General features: G+C 33.5%; 1 pseudogene; it reads left to right on the top strand.

Annotated features, from left to right (window-relative positions):
- Positions 1 to 854: 854 nt before the first annotated feature.
- The window catches only part of LOC149569092 (geranylgeranyl pyrophosphate synthase 7, chloroplastic pseudogene), a 38,126-nt pseudogene continuing 16,245 nt past the window's right edge, over positions 855 to 22,735 (top strand).

Raw genomic sequence — 22,735 nt, 5'->3', positions numbered from 1 at the left:
TTGCCACTAGACTCATGGTATCTAGTAAAATTGGTCTAACTTTCGAGAGGGAGTTGATAGGTAAAAGGTTGGACCATGCTATGATTTTTGCTTAGTCCTTTTTTTCCTTTTCTCACATGAGTCTACTACCTGTCACTTTTCTCCCTAACATGATTCTTTTAGATCATTTTCACATCCACTCCTCCATTACCTAGCATTCTTCCCCTCCTTGTAATTGTAAAACTCAATGTTACCTTAATACTTCCATGCTATCCCATCCACCCACCACTACTCATATTTTACAAATTTAGAACCTTGAACCTAGGCCCCACTCATCCTCTGGGTGGATTCAATGGTGGAATGACACCATCACCTGTACTATGAGGTTTCTTTGCATTTATGGGAGGCAATTGGCCACATATCACAAGAGATCTTATGAGGCCACTATTAAAGATCTCCATATGGCCATTGAAGCTCTTGCCATGAATCTATTTGATATAGATCTCTAGGTTCAACTTGCCAACCATTGCCATCAAAAACAAGTTGCAGATAATTATACTGCCTGGGGAGCTCTACTCAAAGCCTACCTTCACTGGCTAGAGGTTGGTGATCAAGCTTCCAAAGAATCCTTTAATGTGTTGATGGCACACCACTCTATGGTGGGGATCAAATGCATTCAAGAGGCTCAACATACCCTTTGTGAGCTTCCTGATATTCTTCAAGCTTGAAAAAGTTTTCATAGCATAGGGTCCCTTAATGGCCAAGGACCAAGCCTTGTAGGCTTGTTTGGCTATCACACCTAAAAGACTTGAGAATAATATGCATTATAAGAGCAGAAGCTCACTCTAGAGGACCTCAAGGAAGCTATATTCTCCATGGCGGATGATAAGGCCCTTGGTTGTGATGGCTTCTCTTGTGAATTTTACAAGGCATTTTGGGATGAGATTGGTCCAGACTTGCATAGGGTTTATATTGAAGTATACAATTCCCATTCTCTAGAAAATCTTATTAACAAAGGTAATATTAAGTTCATACCTCAGGTGGGTGACCCTAAAGACATCAGTAATTAGAGGCCTATCATGTTGCTAAACATCTCCTATAAGATCATTTCCAAGGCTCTCTCGCTTAAAATATGTCATCTTCTTCCTCAGATCATTCACCCTAAACAAATGGATTTTATCAAGTCTCATTATATCTTGGGCAATATAATTGCTCTATGGGAAGGGATGGAATGGGCTCATCATTCCAAGCAACCAGTCATCTTTCTCAAAATTTATTTTTCTAAAGCTTATGATAGGATTGAGTGGCCTTTCATTCTAGCCATGTTTCAAGCTCTTAGGTTTGGCCCTACCTTTTTGTAATCAGTCAAAATTCTCTTTGGAGATGCCTTTTCTTGCATCTCCATTAATGGTCATCACTCTCAAGAATTTGGGTTTTATCAATCAATTTGCCAAGGATGCCTACTAGCGCCCTCTCTATATGTATTGGTAGTAGAAGGTTTTGGCTATTTTCTTGCAAATGTCATCTCCCAAAGAAGGGTTTGAGGTATTTCCCTCCCAGATTCCCCTAATCAGCTTGTGAATGGTCATTTTGCAAATGACTCTTTCCTCACTCTCATTGAGGATGAAGAGAATATTACCTCTGCTTTGCAATGTCTTGACACATTCTATCTTGCTTTAGGGTCTGCCATTCAATGGTACAAAACCCTTTGTTATAGGTAGTATTACCTTCCTCATCCTATTTGACTTGAGAAATATCAAAGGAAATGGGTGCAACATGGGAATTTTTTTTATTTTTTGGGTATCCCCTTTTCCTTTAAAGCCTTAGCTATTGAGCTCTAGAATGTGGTTCCTACCAGAGTAGAGAAGCTAGAGTATTGGATCACCAAACCTCTTTCCCTAGCAAAAAAATTCCAAATATTCTCCAAAGTGTTGGCCACCACCCATGTTTATTATTCTTCCTATTGGGCTCCTTCAAAGGCCTCATACCTCAAACTTGAGCACCTTTTACCTGACTTCCTTTGGGCATCAGGTGCTTCTCACCAAGGCTTTCATAGAGTTGCCTAGGATTTTTGCTATCTTCCTAAGGAGTCTAGTGGCCTAGACTTGCTATCCACCTAGAAGCAAGGTACTACTTTATGTTTCAAATGGGTGATTCAAGCTCTTTTCAAAAAATGAAGCCTGGAAGATTTTGTTAAGACATTGCATTTCCTTAGGCTTTTTGATTCACAGGTCAGCCTAGAAGGGGATTGGGTTTCATACCCTTCTAGTTACCCTTGAACCTATCCAAATTCAAGGTACATTTGTTGCCAAGAGTATTTGGAAAGCCTAGGAAGGAGTTAAGCCCTGGCTTCACTGGGTTGGCAATGGATTAAGAGATGGGCTCTCCTTGAACTAGCATAATCTCTAGTGGTCACCTTTATTTTCTATCTAAGGCATTCCCCTGGATAAGGTACATGGGGCTAGTGCTCTGCATTTTTTAAAACATGGAATAATTACCCCTAAAGATCTTTTCTCTAGAGTTACTATGAGCTTGCGGTCATGGGAAGATATGTGAGTGCAATTCTGAGTCACTCATCTAGATCGACAAACTTTTTATCTTCTAGTTTTTGCAGTGCCTTCCAATTTTTTACATAAAGTGGGCATTCAATCTTTTCGCCCTTGGTGGAAAGATTGGAAGTCGTATCCAAACACTCTAGTAACTAGCTATAAGCCTAGTCTAGGTTATCGATGGTTGGTTCCTCACCTGGCCATGGTTGATGTACTCAACCAATGTTGGCATTTATAATCCTTGCATCACACTTGGAGTTATAGGTTCTCCACTGTGTGGCATACGATTACTGAACCCAAAATTACTCATTTTTCCTTAAGTATTCTTTTCCAAGGCTTGCCTTTGGTCTCCACGCTATGGCACCTAGGAGTTCCTGACCATGTTGCCTTTTCTATGGTCAACTAGAGTCCTTTTTGCAATTTTTTTGGTTCTATAGACAAGCTCAGTGCTATTGGTGATGGATCAATGATCTCTTTCACCCCTTCTACCCAAAACCTTTTTCTTGGCATATGGTTCTTCTGGGTGATAATACTTTGATATGCTTCAAATACACTCAAATATGGCATGCTTTCATATTGGAGATCTTATTTACCATTTGGAAAGATCACAAAGAAGCCATTTATGCTCATAACACACTTGATATTAATGTATCTATGTATGCTAAATCATGTATTTATAACATTGTCATGTTGTAGATTCAAGTACAGATGAAAAAAGTGGCCTTGGAGGTGGCTCACTTATAGGAGCTTTTGGCTCATTGAGGAAATTCCCCTTGTAAGGTTGCTCGTGTTCCATTAGATTTTTCCTCCGGTGACCATACCCCTCATCATGGTTGCCATCAAGGATGTAGCAGTTTCGTTTGCCACTCAAACACACCTCGCTCTTAGCAGCACCACTCTCCTAGTGGTGATGCTTTTGGTCGGTGCCTCTATTCTAGAGGTTCTGGTGGTTGGCACCACTCTACCTCACCTCCTCATAGGTCTGGTTTGGGGTGGTCCCCAATGAATCCTCCTACTGCTCCTTCTACCAGTTGGGCCTCTGCTCACTTAGACCCCAAGTGGGTGTTTCCCAGCTAGATTTAGCCATTTCTCCTTCCAGACCTTAGGGAGAGAAAGATGAAGATAATACTGTTGCTACTGATGATAGATGGGCTCCCCTTGAGCCATCTCCTCAACCCACTCTTGGGAGGGGCTCTGATGATAAGGATGCTCCTTCCTCAGTTGGTGCTACACTGGCAGCATGAGGATTTCTTTGTTTTTTGCTATTTTCTAATTTTTTTTTTATGAAGAGCTGATTTTCAGCCTGTGGCCATATGAACTCACAAGGTGATCCTATTTCACCTAGCCCTTTTTTTGTGAATATGTAACTTTATTGTTTCTCTTTAATATAAGGAAAGGACTATCAAAAAATATTAAAATACTTTATTATCAATACATACTTAAAATTATTATAATAATAAAAGTCACACAAATTATGATGTAATAATTTAGGAAAAATAAAAAAAGAAGGGGAGATGTAGCTAATAGAAGTACAAAAAAAATTAGTTGACACAGTTAAAGTGACAGTGAAATGCACCACACCATCTATGGTTTCTATATAGGATAAAACCAATAATTAATATAATGGTCTAAATAAAAAGATTATACATTTACTTTTAATGAAAAATATTTTTCTCCTTGTTATTTTTCTTCTCCACATAAATTGATAAACTTTAGATTGACATACATGTGGAAAAAATTATTGAATTCTATTGGTTGAATAAATACATGATTTCAATAAAAAAAAATATAATAGTCACCTGTTGCACAAGAACTAATAATATTATCACATGTAATTGTATGATATTAATAAATAAATAATATCACATTATGGATGAGAATATCTTAGTTTTACATTAAATAAGTGTATAAACCAATCTAAATTAGAATGTGCGTCTAATACCTAAATAAAATAATTCAACAAATCTATATGAGTGAGTTGTTTGGAAGGAGAGATGGGTGGAAGAATATAAGTAGCTGGTGTAAGGGGTAGGGTTATGGGGAGTGACTATTATGGAGGTAGAGAAGAATTCAAATTTGAATATAGATGGTGAAGAGGTTGTTGGGAGTGTAGAGAGAGGTGGGGTTCTCTTTCTCTCTATTTGTGTACCTCCATTTGTTTGGGTGACTACGGTTTCTTTAGATCTTATTTGTGTCATGGACCAAAGAAGGAACATCTTGTGGTTGTGCATGGAGGAGGTGTACATTTTTCTTCTACAATCCTTTGAAAGGATAATAACATATGTTCTTTGCATGTTACAGATGTTGAGGCTTATATATTGGTATCAATATTTGGGTATTACCCTTCTAACCACTTTGCAATTTGGTTGTTTGGTAGCAAAAACACTAGCAACATTTTCTTCTTGGTCTATGACTCCTTAAATAGAATTCTTAGAGTTCTTTTCCCACTTGATTCCTCCTTCCTTTTGATTTCAATTCGTATGGATTAGGTAGGATTCATTGTATTTAACCCATATTTTGTTTCCTCTAGAAACTTATTGAATAATCCTTTTAAATCCACCCAAAAATGGTTTACATAGAATTCTATGCCACCAACTCATCATCCTTATCCTCCAACTAGCTCACAAAATTCATGGTAACCACTTTGTTGGCTTAGATTTGGTCAATCTTTGTCATTTAAAATAATGTAGCAGCTTGACACTATTGAAATCTTGATGCTTGGCACATACTATGTTTTTAGTGATCTTTTCAATCAAATTTCCAACAATCTCCCTCTTTGGCATTGATGGCAAACCAAACTGATCAACCATTAGACTAAACTATTTAACCATAAGCTAACTAGGTTAGAACTGTAAGTCAAATGCCAAAAAGTAATCGTATTACCATCAATTTTCACATCTCCTTCTACTATCTTGAGTGTTTCATTTTTACTTCTCCCTCTTAGCTACTGCATCCTTGTTCTTTGTTTTTTTCATTTTTTTGTATTGCTCATCTTCTGCTCTTCTGATCAACTTTTGATTATTTCTATCAACTTCTCCCTCTATCTTTAGATTCTATATTTACTTGTCATTTCTCCCTCATACTTTTGATCACTAGATCATCAACATTTGATTAGTTTCTCACAATTTCCTCTGTCTTCATTCTTTATCTTGTCAATAGTTGTTGATCATTTTTTGCTATTTCTCCCTCTTTGAAAACAATGCCAAAGACATATTCGCATCTTACCATGCAAGTGTAGCATTAGCAGATTCATTTAATTTCTTCCTTTGTCATCTTGCTTGTGACTGATTTGTAACTTCAACACTTCTACTACTTTAGGCATGAATCCTAAAGTAAACATCCTTTGCATCAATGTGTAAAATCTTTAACAATCAACTCATTTGATGCAGGGCATTCTTGCTTTTGCTTCAAGTAGCCTTGGCTAGGGTTATTACCCTTAACTTGCTTCTAAGATACTCAAAAAAATCTTAAGGTAGTTCTTTTGTGAAGATGTTGCTAGCAATATGTTCCTTTGAGCTAACATATTCCATCTTCACTTGTTTTGCTTTCGCCAACTCTCTTACATAATGATACTTGATTGCAATGTGCTTGGTTTTAGCATGCATTACAGAATTCTTTGATATGTTAATAGCACTTGTATTATCAAAATAAAGTATCATAGGCTCATTTATTCCTTCCTTCATACCTTGTAGAAAATGTTTGATCTATACAATATTGGTGCAATTTATAGCAGCTGCAACATATTCAGCTTTAGCAGTGGATTGTGAGGTACAACTTTGCTTTTTTCTAGTCCATGTAATCAACCTTTTTCCTAAGAAAAGTGCTCCTCCACTAGTTCTTTTTCAGTCATCAATGTTACCTCTCCAATCTACATCACTGTAGGCTTTTAGTTCAATTTTTCACTCCTCTTGTACAAACCAAAGTCATCAATTCCTTTTAAGTACCTCAGTATTCTCTTTGCTATCATAAAGTGATTTTCTCTTGGATTTGTAAATAATCTTGCCACTATTCCAATATCTAATGCAATGTCTGGTCTACTATGTACAACATATTGTAGCTTTCCTATCATTGATCTATACAATGTCTAATTTACTTCAGTAGACTCATCATTCTTGGATAGCTTATGTCCTATTGCCATTGGTGTGCTAACTAGCTTTGACTCTTCTAATAAAAATGTTTTGAGTATCTCCATAATGTATTTGGATTGGGTCACAAATATTCCATGCTTTAATTGATGTACTTGTAAACCAACAAAGAATTTGATTTCTCCGAACATTGACATCTCAAATTCATGCTTCATTTGATCAGAAAAATCTTTGCATATAACATCTTTTCCTCCAAATATTATATCATCAACAAAGATTTCTAATATCAAAATGTCTTTACCTTTTTCATCTTTGATGTACAAGTTGTTGTTGTCATCTATTCTCTCAAATCCTATCTTCACAAGATATTTGTGCAATCTCTCATACCATGACTCTAGGTGCTTGCTTCAATCCATAAAGTGCATTGTGTAGTTTGCAGACCATATTCTTGTTCTTATCATCAACAAATCCCTCTGGTTGTTTTATGTAGACTTCCTCTTCTAGTATACCATTTAGAAAAGAAGACTTAACATCCATTTGGTACACTTTGAAACCTTTGTAAGCAACATATGCAAGTAATATTCTTACTCCTTCCATTCTTGCAATAGGGTCAAATGTTACCCCATAATCTAGTTCTTCTTCTTGTGCATAGCCTTTGAAAACTAGTTTAGCTTTTTTTCTTGTTATCTCACCATTCTCATCATGTTTGTTTCTAAAAACTCATTTGGTACCAATCACATTCTTATCAACTAGTCTAGGAACTAGGGTCAATCTTTTGTTCTTCTAAATCCGATCTATCTCCTCTTCTATGCCTTTATACCAGTCATCATCTTGTAGTGCATCTTTCACTATTTTGGGTTCAACCTTGCTCAGTAGACATGATTCATTCCTCAATATATTCCTCGTCATTTTTCTAGCATCCTTGTCACCAATGATTTGATCTGTAGGGTGATGTCTTCTCACATACTTGGCTAATCTTGGTTTTTTCCTTCTTTCCATGTTTGATTCTTTAGCTTTAGAGTCATTTTGTTCTCCTTCATCTTGTATTTGATCATTTCTTTCATGTACACTATTTTCAGAACCATAACGTGCATTTTCTACATTCTATAGCTCAGCTTCTAAATGCAACTCGACATTCACTAGTTGTGACTTGGCTAATACTAAAATTTGTTATTGATTCTCAACTTGATTTGCATCATTGTCTTCAATAGTCATTCCTTCATAGAAGTATACAAAAGATCTATAATCCTCTGATTTCTTGGACTCATCAACTTGAACTTATGCATGCTCATCAAAATTTATATTTGCACTCTCCATAATCTTGTGATTATTAGTATTCAAAAACTTATATGCCTTACTTCTAGTGGAGTAGCAAGGGAATATGCCTTCATCACTCTTTGCATCAAACTTGTCATTTCTAGTATCTTTAAGAATATAGCATTTACAACAAAATACTTTGAAATGTTTAACGTTAGGTGAGTGATCATACTACAATTCAAATGGTGTTGCATTTGTACCTTTCTTGACTTGGACTCTATTTAGGGTGTAAATAGTAGTGCTTATAGCTTCTCTCCAGTACTTTAGAGAAATATTTTTCTCCATCATCAAGGTTCTAGAATAGTCAATCACTGACCTATTCCTTCTTTCATCAATACCATTTTTTGGTGGAGTCCTTGGTTCTAATGTTTTCCTTTTGATACCTTTGTCATTGTAAAACATTTCAAACTCCTTTGATGTAAACTCACCTCCTCTGTCTGACCTTAGGCATTTTAGGTTCTTTCCTATTTCCTTCTCAACTCTAGCCAAATACTACTTAAACATTTGAAATGCAATAGATTTTTGCTTCAAGAACATAGCAGTCATCATTCTGGAATAGTCATCTACAAATAGAATCATGTATTCATCCCCTAGGTAGTTTTGTACTTCTATTAGACCACATAAGTATGTATGGACTAACTCTAGCATTTCTTTGGAAGTGTATATTTTTCTTTTGAAGCTAGACTTAGTCATCTTCCCTAGTTGAAATTTTTTGCACATTATGTTTTCAAGTTTCTTTAATTCGGGCAACCCTCTGACCTTCTTCCTCTTGATGATGCTAATTAGATTATCAAATTTAACATGACATAGCCTTTTACGCCACAACCACACATCATCAAGTCTAACAAAAAGACATGTTGCATCTTCCATATCTAGGTAAAATAGATTACTCCTAGTTTGTTCACCTTTTCCTATCAAATTTCCATCATTGTCATAGATCTTGGTAGTTTTGTTTCCAAACTCTACTTTGCAACCTACATTACCTAACTATGACACACTCAAGAAGTTGTAGTTCAATCCTTCAACATAGTATGCATTATCACTTGAAATTTTCTCTATGAGTTTAATAGAGCCTTTTCTTTTGATTTGACATGGAGCATCATTACCAAATCTAACACTATTTCCATCATATTGAGTAAAGGTAATGAACTTACTTTTATCTCTTGTCATGTGATCTGAGCATCCACTGTCTATGATCCACTTGTCATTCTTGTTCACACAGGTAACCAATGTTTTTGCTTCATCTTCATCTTTATCTAATTCATTCTTCATGGCCACATAGACTACTTCATCATCATTCTCATTAGAATCTTCTTCAATAATGTAGCATCTCTTACCTTTTTCCTTGTAGTCTTTGCTATCATCTTCTCTCTTCTTCCTATACTTGTTTCCTTCATTTTAGTTCTTCTTCTATGTACATCTTGCAACAATATGACCTACTTCATTTAAATTAAAGCATATGATAGTGACCTTACCCTTAAATTTACCTTTATCTTTATGAAATCTACTAGCCAATAATGCTTCTATCTGTTCCACATCTTCCTTATCTGCACTACTATCAGTGGATACATGTTTTCCTTTTCTTCTCTTCTTGCTTGATGTCTTCTCCTCAATGTATTTTATTGTCATCTTGGCCTTGAAAATAGATTCAAGGTTCTTAGGTCTGTAGTTATCAAAATTGGACAATTCAAATGTAGTAAGTCTTCCCACTATTCCTTCAAAGGTTAGTGTGTTTCCTTGTACACACCTTAGCTCTTGAATGGCTCAAAATCTAATAGCATAGATAGAGAGCAGATTTCTTAAGTATTTTTTGATGATAGTTTCTTCTTCCAATTCACCACCTAGACTTCTTATTGCACTTACCACTTCTTTCATTCTAGCAGCATATTGAACATCATTTTCTCCTTCCTCCATTTTCACATCATCAAACTTTCCTCTGACGCTTTCTCTCTTTTCTCTTTGTAAATTCTAATCTCCTCCATAGATGTCTATCAAGGCTTTCCATATCTTGAATACAGTGTCACAATCTTTGATGTCATTTTATTCTTCATAGTGGACTATAGAGACAATCTCTAGCATTGCTTGATTGTGCTCCTTTCTTTTGCTTAAATCATCTATATCAAGAGGTCCTACTAGATTTACATGTTATGTTCCAATTGAGGTTTTTGCATAATCACCTATTGATCGAAGGTGCAATTTCATCAGACTCTACCATGCAACAAAGTTTTCTTTGTTGAGATTGGGAACTTCTCTTTTGGACATCTTGATCTTTTTGCTTCTAGTACCTTGTTAGAAATGCTTTAGAATAACTGAGAGGGGGGATGAATTAGTTATTCAAGGTCCAAATGTCCTATTCAAACTTTTAACTAAATATAGTGAACCCATTCAACCATTCATTCATCCAAGCTTTAACTTTTCTAACCAACAAGCCACTATAAATCAACATGCAAGCATAACACATAAGAAATCAACACACAACACAGTGATTTATGTGGAAACCCAATTTAGAAAAAAACCACCAGTAACATGCTACTCAATTCTTACTCTTTTGAAGTGATGCCTTTTAAAAGGCCTACCTTGTTAAAGGCTTACAACACACTATTAAATGTGACCTTCTTAGAGGATTTATCATCCTGTTAGAAGTGGGCCTAGTTAGAGGACTTTAGAACATTAACTTGGAATGCCACCCTGTTAAAGGATTTACAAATGGCTATTAAACCAACCTAAGTCCATAGGATTTTCATATCTAAGACAATTTCTAGAGAGTATTAGAAAATATTTGACCTGACTACAACATACAACTTAACTTGCAGATCTCAGATCACTTCTCAACTCATACCATTGCCTAGCCTTCAATCTTTGCAACTCTGACAGCTTGGCCTCCTTTCAAGATTAGTCTCTTTGAGTCTCCATGCTAAATGTACCAATGCAATCATCTCTTCTTGACCACTTGTAGAAGCAGAGCCTCTGTGCTCTTCCTTCTCCTAGATGTCTTCTCCTTGACACCCTTCTAACCACTTCACAATTTGGCTCTTTAGCAGCAACATCATCAACAACATTTTCTTCTTGGTGTATGACTCCTTAAATAGAAGTCTTGGAGCTCTTTTCTCACTTGATTCTTCCTTCCTTTTGATTTCAATTCGTATGGATTAGGTAGGATTCATTGTATTTAACCCATATTTTGTTTCCTCTAGAAATTTCTTGAATAATCCTTTTGAATTCACCCAAAAGTAGTTTACATAGAATTCTATGCCACCAGCTCATCATCTTTACCCTCCAACTAGTTTACAAAATTCAAGGTAACCACTTTGTCAGCTTAAATTTTGCAAATCTTTGTCATTTAAAATAATGCAGCAGCTCGACACTTTTGAAATCCTAATGCTCAACACATGCTGTATTACTCGGCATCAATTGTGTTTTTACTGATCCTCGGCACCTGAAGTTCACTCAGCACCAACTAAGATTTTCTGATGCTTAGCACCTGAACTTCACTTGGCACCTGAAGATCACTTAGCACACACTAGAATTTCTTATTTCTTGGCTCCAACTAAGAATTAACTCGGCTTCAACTAGCTTGCTCAACACCCACTAAATGAACTTAGTTTAAGCTTTGCAGTCAACCTTGTTACAACTTATTCCTCCAATGTTTCTAAGGTTGACCAACCTCCGTATCTTTGAGTATGTTATCAATACATTAGTTAACCATTTTCTTAACTATTCCTTGCACTTCATTACAATATCATAACTCAACCTTTCTCTTAGGTAGTCTTGTTACATCTTATTGATCAAAATCCTCTTCATCAATCAACTAAGTGATAGTGCTTGGACCTTATAAGAAAATGTCATTCCTACAAGTAGCAAGTTTGACATCAAAGACAAAACAATGATTGAAAAAATTCTTTTAACAACAATATCCCTCTTTGATCTTCAATCCTCTTCTCACAATGATCTTTTCAATCATATTTCCAACATCCTTTTGCCTTGTCTTGCCTCTCTAGAGCTAGAATTTGTTGGAGGTCCTTACATGAAAGAAGAGTGTAGAGTTATTTTTGTTGTTGGATTCGTTAAATGAGGGAATCTTTTATTTAGTTATCTTGTTCTTACCTACAATTTTTATAGGGATGGTTGTGGTCAATCTTTCTGGAAGGAATCTCTTAGATGCTCTCATCCCCTTTTACTTTGTGTGTGTGTGTTAGGATTCTACTATCCTCATCCTGACTCAGTTTAGAATTTTGGAGTAGGTTTAGCTTATGTTCTGAATGCATGTACCTTGTTTGGGAGTTCTTTGGTGACCCATAGGGTCTATGGAATTTATTATTCTTCTGGGTTATTTTTATGTTAGTTTCTAGATAGAAGGATTTTTAGTTCTCTTTTCAATGAGTTATTGGTGGCTTTCATGTCTATTGAGACAATTTTTTTAGTTCTATTTCTAGTTAAGGGTTTTTTCTTCATGTTTGGGGTACATTTCTTCATTGTTCTAATTTTGAGTAGGCAATTTCCTTCTACTATTTGATATCCATCATGATTCTCCTATCAAGGTGGATTAGCCTCCTATATATAGAGTTGATGTTTTGTCAAGAGGATGTGGTTGAGAGTGTCCTTATGTTCTAATTATTTCCCTCTCTTATTTTTCCTATTGAAATGATATCATATTCTTTTGAGGTTTTTAATAGGGCCTAGTTCTCTAACAAGGCCTCAAGACAATATATGTATTTCATAGACTCCTAGTAGGGTCAATATCCTTAACAAGATTCTTTTGTTTAGTGGATCATCTTGTGGGTATAATCCCCATTGGGGTTTTCCCTTGGCAAGGGTTTCTCTAGTTAACAAATAATAGTTTTATGATTTATCTTTGTATATGGTTATATTTGTTGTTTAAAATTTTTGGTTTACTTTCATATGCAAGTTATAAAGTAATTAACAATATTCATTTGTGGGAAGAAGTTTGTAGAATACTAATCCACCTCCCATCTCTCAATATTATCTATTTCTAAAAATTGGTATCAGAATATAGTTATTTAGAAGAGGCTTAACAACTTGAGTAACATCCCTATAGATATGAAAATATTGAGGAGAAACCTTGAAGAAGCTCTTGAGAAAATTGATCTTCTTATTGAAGGAAGAGATAACCTAAAAGATAGGTATGAGGATGCAAAAGTTTACATTGGAAAACTAAAAGACGATTGATTATTAGAAATTGGAAAAGGAATAAAATGAGAAGATTAGTGAAAATGATGAAGTAGGGATTCTCAAGAAAGAAAATGAAATCTTGAAGCATGAGTTGAAAATTTTTGAATTTAAGTTAAGTCTTAAGAAAGATTATAGAAAAATTGAAACTAAATTTAAAAGCTAAGAATGTAGACCTTAGATCACAGTTAAGTCAAGTAACATATGAATTGTAATCTATTAAGATAGAATATGTTGAGTTAGAAAGGTACAACACTATTATGAAAGGAGAACTTACACAAGCTAAACAATAGTTAGAGAAGTTTTCTTCCAGTCGTGAGAAAATTGATGAGTAGATATTTTACCAGAGACCCTCTTATGATAAGATGGGCTTTGGATATTTTTTTGGAAAGAAATCAACCAAGAAAGATGAAATTAGAAAGGAAACAGATCAAGTTGTTGAGTCCCCTAAAGAATTTGATCTAAGAAAGATTGAATCAAGTATAACTACAAAATTATCTAAAGAAATTAAACTAGTTGATTTGTCTACAAAAAATTTTGAACTAAAGTAAGAAAAGAAAGTTGATCAACCTAAGAAAGCTAAATCATCTAAGGAAGTTAGACATGAATTTAGAGGTAGATTTCTCATATGCAATGAAGTTGGTCATATGAAGAGAGATTGTACATGTAAGTCTTTTAAACCTATTACTAATTTCTACTGTTATTATTGTCATGGTGATAGATATAAAGTAGTAGATTGTAAGAAACCTAAGTTTGATTGTAATAACGGGAATAGTAGAATGTTTAGGAATACTAACCTTGTAGGTGATGAGAGAAGAGGATCACAAAGAAGATCCAATAAATGAGAGAAATCTAATGGTGAAAGGAAACAATTTGTATGTTACTAATGTAACAATGCTGGACATATTGCAAGGAATTGCAGAGCTCCTAAGACTCATAATGGAACCAATCAGAGAAGGAATGCACTTGTATGCCAGTTATATAATAATTTTGGACACCCAACAAGATTTTGCAGAATGGACAAAAAGAGCTTCAATAGGAATCCTAATTACATAAGGAACAATAATAGAAATGAGAGAAGAAATGATAATGGCATCAACAAAAGTTAGAAGGAAGCAATTAGAGAAAATGTTGATGAATTCAAGGAACCATTTGTGAAAGAAAAAAATCTAGAAAGTTATCATACAGTTTTGGAAGAATAGTATTTTGATGCACCTAATGGGAAATTGAAGTCAAAAGATATTTGTGACTCATCCTATTTGAACTAAGCATTTCTAGAAGAGGTAGAGCATCATCTAATCAAAACTGATTATAGAATACAAATTAGAAGTTGTATCATTAGTAGAAGGTAGACAACATGGAGAGGAAGCTTATGGTTGAGTGCACAAGAGTTTTGATGATCACAGTAAGTTGTATCAAAGAAAATAAGTTCATTGGTAATTAGTGATAACTTTCAAAGAAGCAGATGCACATTTAATGTAGAGTTAAATTTGAAATGATTTTAGAATTGTGAGTAAGACACTCAATACCATTTGATCATGTGAAGAGATTAGAGCAATTAGTGATCGATTTCACAACAAATTCAAGTGTGAAGTGAAGTGTTCAAGTGCGAACTTGCAGAAGCCCTAATATGTGATATTAAAGGTCTTTTATGAATCTTTAAGTTAGAATTTTCAATATCAATAGTTAGCAGTATGGAAAGCTAATCAACTTGTGATATAAGCGAGAGACCTAGGTACAAATTCAAGAAGCACTTGTTTGTTTCTCTTATTGATGATCCATTAGGAGTGTTTTCTCAAATCCTGCCAAATGTACTTCATGTAGAAGATATTAGAAGCTAAATTTGTTATAAATTTGAGAGCATTGGAGATGAAGATATTCACAAGGACTTAGGAGTTATATGTAATGGAGACCTAACCCTAAAATTTGAGTATGCATATCTAAATGAACAAAACTTGATTAAGTATATGTTTTACACAAAATTTGATAATCATGAGTAGAGCAAGATTATCCTACATCAAGTTCATGAAGAAATGTTTTGTGTAGATGATTTGCCTATCATAATTAAAAATGACCTAATCCATAAGGTCATAGATTTAGAATGAAGGATGTAATCTAGTAAATGCCAAGAATGTGAGAAAGACATTTGAGACAAAATTGATGACTAAGTTTGATGGTAGGAATATGAGAGTTGATTTGATCTAGTATAATGGAGTTAGAATATTGAGAAAGATTCTAGCACATAAACTGAATCACAATTCTACAGTGAACGTCATGCCAAAATGATTTTTGCGTGCAGCTTAAATGTAATGTCAATTGTGAAGAAGAAAGTAAATATGTGTGAGATTGTTTGAGTATAGTTGTTGGGAAACATTGTGAAGCTAAAGAAGGATAAGAATGTAGTGCTTAGATTTGAATATCTACTGATACACTTATCTTTCTATGCAACCAAGCATTTTCCTATTATGAAAAGTTGGGATAGTAATGAGTGTTTGATGAAGCTAGTTAGACAGTGTTACAGGGCCAAACTAGAGAATGTCAGAGACAAAGACATTAATAGAATGATAAAAATCTTCCAATCAGAGATGAAAAAAAGATTTAGAATTCCTCCCTCTATGGTGGAGAAGTATAAAGATGAGATATGTTTCATGGTAGAGACTGACACTACTTTTATGGAAGCAATAGAACCCACTACTTGTATGGAAGCAATAGAACCTAGCGAAGTCTATTGAGCCCATGGGATATGAAATGAGTGAAGAACTCATTGAAGGATACACACAAATTATTCTTTTGTCAGAAAGGGACAATGAATGTCCAAGATGGGGTACTTGTGAAGAGAAGATAAGGGAAGTTCATTCTGAACTTCACAGTAAAGAGATCAAGAAGAATGTGGAAAAGAAGATTGAATCCATTCTTAAGGAGTCGGGAATGACAAGAGAATAATTAAATGAAAGGAAATGTATAACAATGGAGATGAAAGCTAGTGGGAAATTTGAGGTGTTGGTAGCCACATCTATTGCCATTTTCGCACCATCTATGGATGTAACAGTAGCAGGGTCTACTTTACAAGTACCTACTACACCTTATGCAACAATTGCATAGGTACAACCAATCAGAGTACAATCTGGTCAAACTAAGAGGAAATCTAAAGATGAGGTATCTATTACACAAAGGAAATAAGAGAGACTGGTGAAGGTTAAGAAAGAACCAACACCATCTCCAAGGAAGAGGGTCAAGCAAACCACTAGTGGACCCACAAAGAGGAGATATATATTGCAAATTAGTGAGTCTAAGGAGTTAGGGGAAGGGAATAAAGAGAAGCCAATTGAAAATATAGTTGGAGACAGAAGAACACCAACCATTAAGAAAGTCCAGAAACCTAAAGTTGAGAATCTAAAAATGCAGATTATAAATAATGAGAGTTTTCTTAAATTGAATATGTATTATAGTTTTTACAATAACATGGATAGGATAAAATTAGAGGATTCCATTGTAAGGAATATGATTTTAAGAAATAAGAGATTTTATAGCATCCAAAACAAGATTCTGGAAGTTTTGTACAATAGATTGCTAAACAAGAAGAGAAGAGTAGTAGAAGAAGATACTAAATGAAGAGAGAATATTATTACTAATTTGTGTGAAGTAAGCACAAAGAAAGACATAGAAAAGATCTTGAAAGGTATTGAACCTTTTTTGAGGAACAAGAGAAGAGAAATTCTTCTTATGGGAGGCAACTATGAAGCTCGGTTAAGAAGGACACTAAAGAAGCCATAGTGAAATTTATGACTTCCATGCCTAAGGTCACCAAGGAAAGTGCATAGCCAAAAATAAAAAGTCCATTTTATGTGGAGACCAGTACTCCTACTAATGGTGAAGAAGAATTTGAAGAGGCACAACAAACTTATTCACCTCCTCATATAATTATTGGTACTAAATCCATGCAAGTGGATAGTATGCGCATAACTATAGATGCTAAGGAGAATCCTTTTACAAGATATGGGTCCAATATTGTTGGCAATATTACTACTTAGTCTAACTCAGATGATGAAGATGAAAACAAAAATGCAAAAACGAATAAGGACAAAGAAGAAGAGAGAAAGAAAGAAATAGAGAAAGAGAAATCAAGAATAGAAGGAGAAAGAAATAAAGTAGAAGAAACTTCTAAATTGCAGAAGAAATAAAAGATTGTGATACAAGAGTCAAAATTCTTGCCTGATCTGAAACATGTGGAAATAGAATCTAGGAAGGTAGAGTTTCAGCCTAAAGATGAGATACTTTATGTTGCACCAACAGTTATACCTATTGCAACATCAACAGCCACCCCAACATCAATAGTTAAAATATTTCCAATAGTATCTAATGATGATGATAAAAAAGGATTAATGAGCTCTTTGAGAAAATTTCTTGAGAAGAACAATTCTATAAAGACTTTGGAAAGAACATTGGCAGAAGTTCTAGATGGATTGCAAAAGATAGTACAGTCAACTATCAAAAATCTAGACTTAAAGGTTAAGGCAAAAGAATTGGTGAAATATTCTGATGAAGAATTCACAACTTTGTCTAACATTTCTTCGGTTCAAGCATAGACAAAGCATGATGCATCACTATTTGACATAGTATGTAGCAATGTTAGGAATGACTTGCAGGCATTGAATGTGTGCATTAAAGAGCTAAGGAAAAGTATAGATTAAAGAGAGAAGTTTTATTAACAATGTTCAATGTCATACAATTATCTATCAAATTTTTGATAATTAGATTAAAGGCCAAATGAGTGAGCTTCAAATATTCACTATTAGATTATAGCAACCAGAGGCAAACATTGAAGACTTTGGAATAGAGATGGAGAAAACTCACAATTTTATCAGAGGCATTGAATCTAACAAGGAGAAAGTAATAAAGAGATTCTTTGTCTTTAGAGAATATTTATCTCTTAAAATTGTTATTTTGTAGAGGCAATTGGAGGAAAGTCTTGCAACAAAGTCATCATATGATAAATTTTCCTACACTGACCTAAGTGTATTAGAAGTGGCATCATATAAATTTCAAAAGCATATATATATGGAAGAAAATAAAGAAGAAGACGATCTAGCTAATATGAGAGAAAACGGTGAAAAATTCTTATCAGAGAAATTAATATGTAAAAGTTAGGTTTCTTACTCTAATATATATCTTAATTAATCTAATTTCTTAGTAATTTCTTTACATATGAATACTATCTAAACAATTTTTACAATTTAATAACTTTCTAATAAATAATTTAAGATATATTTTGCATGAAAGGTACTTTAATTATATCATTATACATAATAAAGAAATTATAATAGGAAAATCAATCTAACTTAAAATATATTAGATATAGTCATATTCTTTCAATATAAGAAACTAAGATTATATATAAGAAGATAAATAGACTTTATAGTTTTTTAAATACCTTTGACTAATTAGGTCAAATCAAAGACAATATTTCATTTTTCCTATAATCATCTAGATCTCTATTATTTCCTCTAAAGCCTACATCTAACTTGATTTCGGACATCTAATGTCTCCTCTATACTAAAAATGAACCAGAGAGATTAAAAATTTAACCAACATAATACATCAACGCTTTATCTACCTTTTAAGATATTTGAAATCTTAGATGCTTCCTCCCCATTCTAGAGAGATTGAAAATTAATTAAGATAATCAGAAATGGGTAGGGAGATAATCATAAATGGGTAGGGTCTCATTAATATCAAGAAGAGCTTGCTTACATATCAAGGTTGGGAAACATTATACTTTATGGTAGAATTCATCCTCTTTTCATTATAAACATTTTAAAACTTATTTGTAGTTTTTCATTATACAATGTATCCCTCTTTATGTGTAATTAAGTACACATGTCTACATCAAATGTTTTCCATTTAATCATGCTTAATTATATGTGATCTTTTAGGATAATGAAATTTTAATATTTATTAGTTAACATTTTAGTCTTTCAAAATTGTCCCCTTTTAGTGTCATGCTTTAATAATTCCTTGGATTTTTGCTTTTAATTGTTCATTGTTGTTTGGTTATGTCAATGTGAGCCATGGATACTATTTTAGTTCTCTTCCATCAACATGCAAACATAACTATGGCCTTTCTAGGTTTGGTAAAAGCTGAAAGATGGGGTAGGATTCTCCAAGTCTGAGATGATATGGTATGATTTCCGATAGGTAGAGCTTTAGGGGAAAAACACTTCAACTATAGTAATTCATAGAGGATGAACAATGAAATTATTTGGTGCTTTATATCAATTTCTCTAAGAGCTCAAGTTACTCAATAAGATACGATGAAGCTCTATGAGTCCATTTCGATCAACCATGGATGAAATAATTATACCAAGTTGTCTTTAACATCAATCACAAGATAGAAATTCCATATCCTTATATATATATATATATATATATATATATATATATATGTAAGACTTATGAACTATTGAGCAAGTAGAGTGGTAAAGAAGCAGAGTAATTTACTTGTACGTGTAAGTGATCTTAAGGGTTATTATTGAGAACTGAGTTCTAGATCTAATTGTATGGTCTGAAGGAGAAGAAGTATGACATACTGGATAGAGCAAGAAGTAGAAGCTTGTTTCACATCTATTATTTAGAAAGCAATAATATTGAGGTCAATTGGATAGTGGGTTCATTAATCTAATCTTGAAGCTATTTGAACAGTGAATTTAGTTGTCTTCAAAGTCTCCTAATAGGGCCATTCTCTAACAAGGAATATTTATATTAGTACATCATCTTGTGGGCATCATTTCCACCAGGGTTTTCCCTCTGATCAAGGGTTTCCCTAGTCAACATATCTAGTGTAATTATTTATGTGCATCTTTGTATGGTTGTTTACTTTGGTTGAATCGGTAAGTTTCTTTAAAGAGGATAAATGTTTTTAACTATTGGATAACTGATTCACCCTCCTCCCTCTCAGTTATCTTGGTGGACTATTCTTTCTAATGGTATGTATATATTTGGACCTATAATCTTGCCCAATTTGTTAATATCAAGTACAAAGCATGCATAAAGATATTATAAGATCTTAGGAGATTAGTTGCAGAAAAAGAATTTGTGTCTAGGTGTTATTTAGTGTTTTCCTTTTTTCAAACCAACATAAGGAAAGTTTAATATTGTTTTGATAGATCTTTAATATGTAAAAATCAGTTTGAATGCTTTGTATAAATTTTAGATAAATAAAAAATACATTTGTAATATAAGTTTGAATTTAGTCTTTACATTTCCTCTTCTAGTAGCTTCTATTTATCATAGACTATGTTTTTAAATTTTTTGAAAAAAAAAATCTAGAATGAATGGATAAAAAAGCAAGTTATTTTTGATAGATTCAAATTAATAATTATAGAAGCAATTTATTTCAATCAATAAGATTTGGTTTGTTAGAAACTCGACTGAATTTTATTTTGAATTTGATTTCAATAACGAATTAGGTTAAGATTTTTTTTTTAAATTTGTAAATAACATATGTGATAGTCAATTCCTTATTTAAAAATCAAGGAAATGGTGGTTTTAAGTATTGTATCAGAAGATTTAAAGTAATAAATTAAATATACGAATAATTTTGATTATAGTTGTTTTCATAAAAAAAAATTGTAAATAAGGCTTTTTCATTTCACAATTTCATAGTATTGATTTAAATCTACTTCAGAACATTTAAGTGTAAGTAGTAGAATGTTCAATTATTTAAACTTGAAAAATTTACAGAGTAGCTTATTTGTTGTTAAATTGATTTGGAAATGATACTAATTTAGTAGTGTATTAAAGGGATAAACTAAGTATCCCAGTAATAATTTTCCTTTCATTATTTTAATTGCTAGAAATTGCAGGCTAATAAATCCTGAGGCTGATAAATCTTGTTTGTTTAAATTTCTATTAATCATAATTTGTCTCATCATTGAAATCAGACTATTTTTAGGCTTTTCTGTAACTTTCTTAAAAATCTATATGATAATTTAGACTCAGAATCCTCTTCTTCAATTTTTTTATTTACTTCTTATCTTATCATTGTCTTCTGTGTTTTCTTCCATCACGGTTACTTGTAGCTTATTTTCTAGTTTTTGTAAGTTTTCTACCAATATTACTCTCTTATCTTCGGTTTTCAGAGGGCATGATTTTCTAAGTTTAGGCTTAACCTCTCTTTCCTCTTGGATTTAGGATCTTACATTGCATGTTTTAACATTACATTCCCATCATCTCTATATTCTTAGTTAACATATTCTCTAGTTCTTTTCCATCTTTGCTCTCTTGGCTAGCAATCTAGTTTTTGATGGCCTTGTTAGTCCCTACCACCCATAGGTGGGGACTAATGTTTCCACAATACTATTCCAATTAACACATATCTTGAGAGTCAGGAAAACTGAAAAACAGTCCCATAAAATTCTGTCCTGCTCTTTCATTTCTATTTACTATTGTTTTCCCTCTGAATTTTCATGAATTTCTATTGGTTAGGTCCATTTCTCCGGTAGTCTTTTCTTTTTTGTTTGCATAAAATTCTACTTAAAAAAGGTTGGTATCCCACCTATTCTATACACAATGTACATTATGTGCTTCTTGCATGCTTCGAACGTGGCTAGTGATGGCAGCTGAATGATGCATTTCAGCCAAGTTCCCTTTTTAAGAATTTAAATGTGGCCTGTGCTTGTAATATACCTCAAACATCAACTTCTTTTTGCTGAATACTGTAACCAGATATGGATTTGCAAAGTCTTAGCTGGTGGTTTCCCATGAATGATAAAGGCATTCAAATTTTGTACAGACACCCATCCTCACTGCTATGGACCTCATGAGTTGATTTCGCTAGCATTCAATTCAAGGCATTACGTTGACATAACCAAGTCTGAAATCTTCCTGCACAATTTGTATATGTCCATTGTCAATCTTTTTCTTTCAAAAAAGGGTGGGCTCTCTTTCTGCCAGCTAAAAAGGGTCTAAATTTATTGGACTTTGTGAGCTTTTTTGTAACATACTTCCATTTCTGTAGAAACAGATTCACGTTTATTAGGCATGTTTTGTTATGTATTTAGAAAAATGTTTTTACGGTCAGATTATAGAAAATCACCATTTTTGATGATTTCATTTATATTTTATTCGATTGTTGCTTGCATTTGTCCAGAATTTCTTTCTATTCTTTTGAAATGCCAAACTTTCATTTCAGTTTGGTGGAGTATCTATGGAAATGCACATGGTCTAAATTGAAATTTTTTATTGACATGGACACCAAGTCTATGAGGCTATATTTAATTATTTCTCTTTCAAATCTTGTCTAGCCCAAAAATTTGTGGACATAAATGAATTTCTTTGTATGTTAAAAATCATGATTTAAAAATTAAATAGATTCATAAATTTCAAGATATTTTGTTTTTCATTATCAAATAAACAAGATAGGTGTTGTAAAATATGATCCAAGTAAGTGTTAAAGAATATTCATGATGGTTAAATTGTCCATATCTTCTACAACAAGGTAAGATGAATTTTTGTGTTGCGGACATCTGAGAAATCTTACCAGACAACTAAGAAGTTTACAAGTTTTGGCAGACATGAAAAAGAAATATGAAGATGCATATGGCTAATTTAACATGAACT

Source organism: Cupressus sempervirens, chromosome 3, assembly GCF_028749045.1.
Source record: "Cupressus sempervirens isolate cs-2001-9-10 chromosome 3, ASM2874904v1, whole genome shotgun sequence".
In the NCBI taxonomy this organism is placed as follows: Eukaryota; Viridiplantae; Streptophyta; class Pinopsida; order Cupressales; family Cupressaceae; genus Cupressus; species Cupressus sempervirens.
This window is presented reverse-complemented; position numbering and strand designations above follow the sequence as displayed.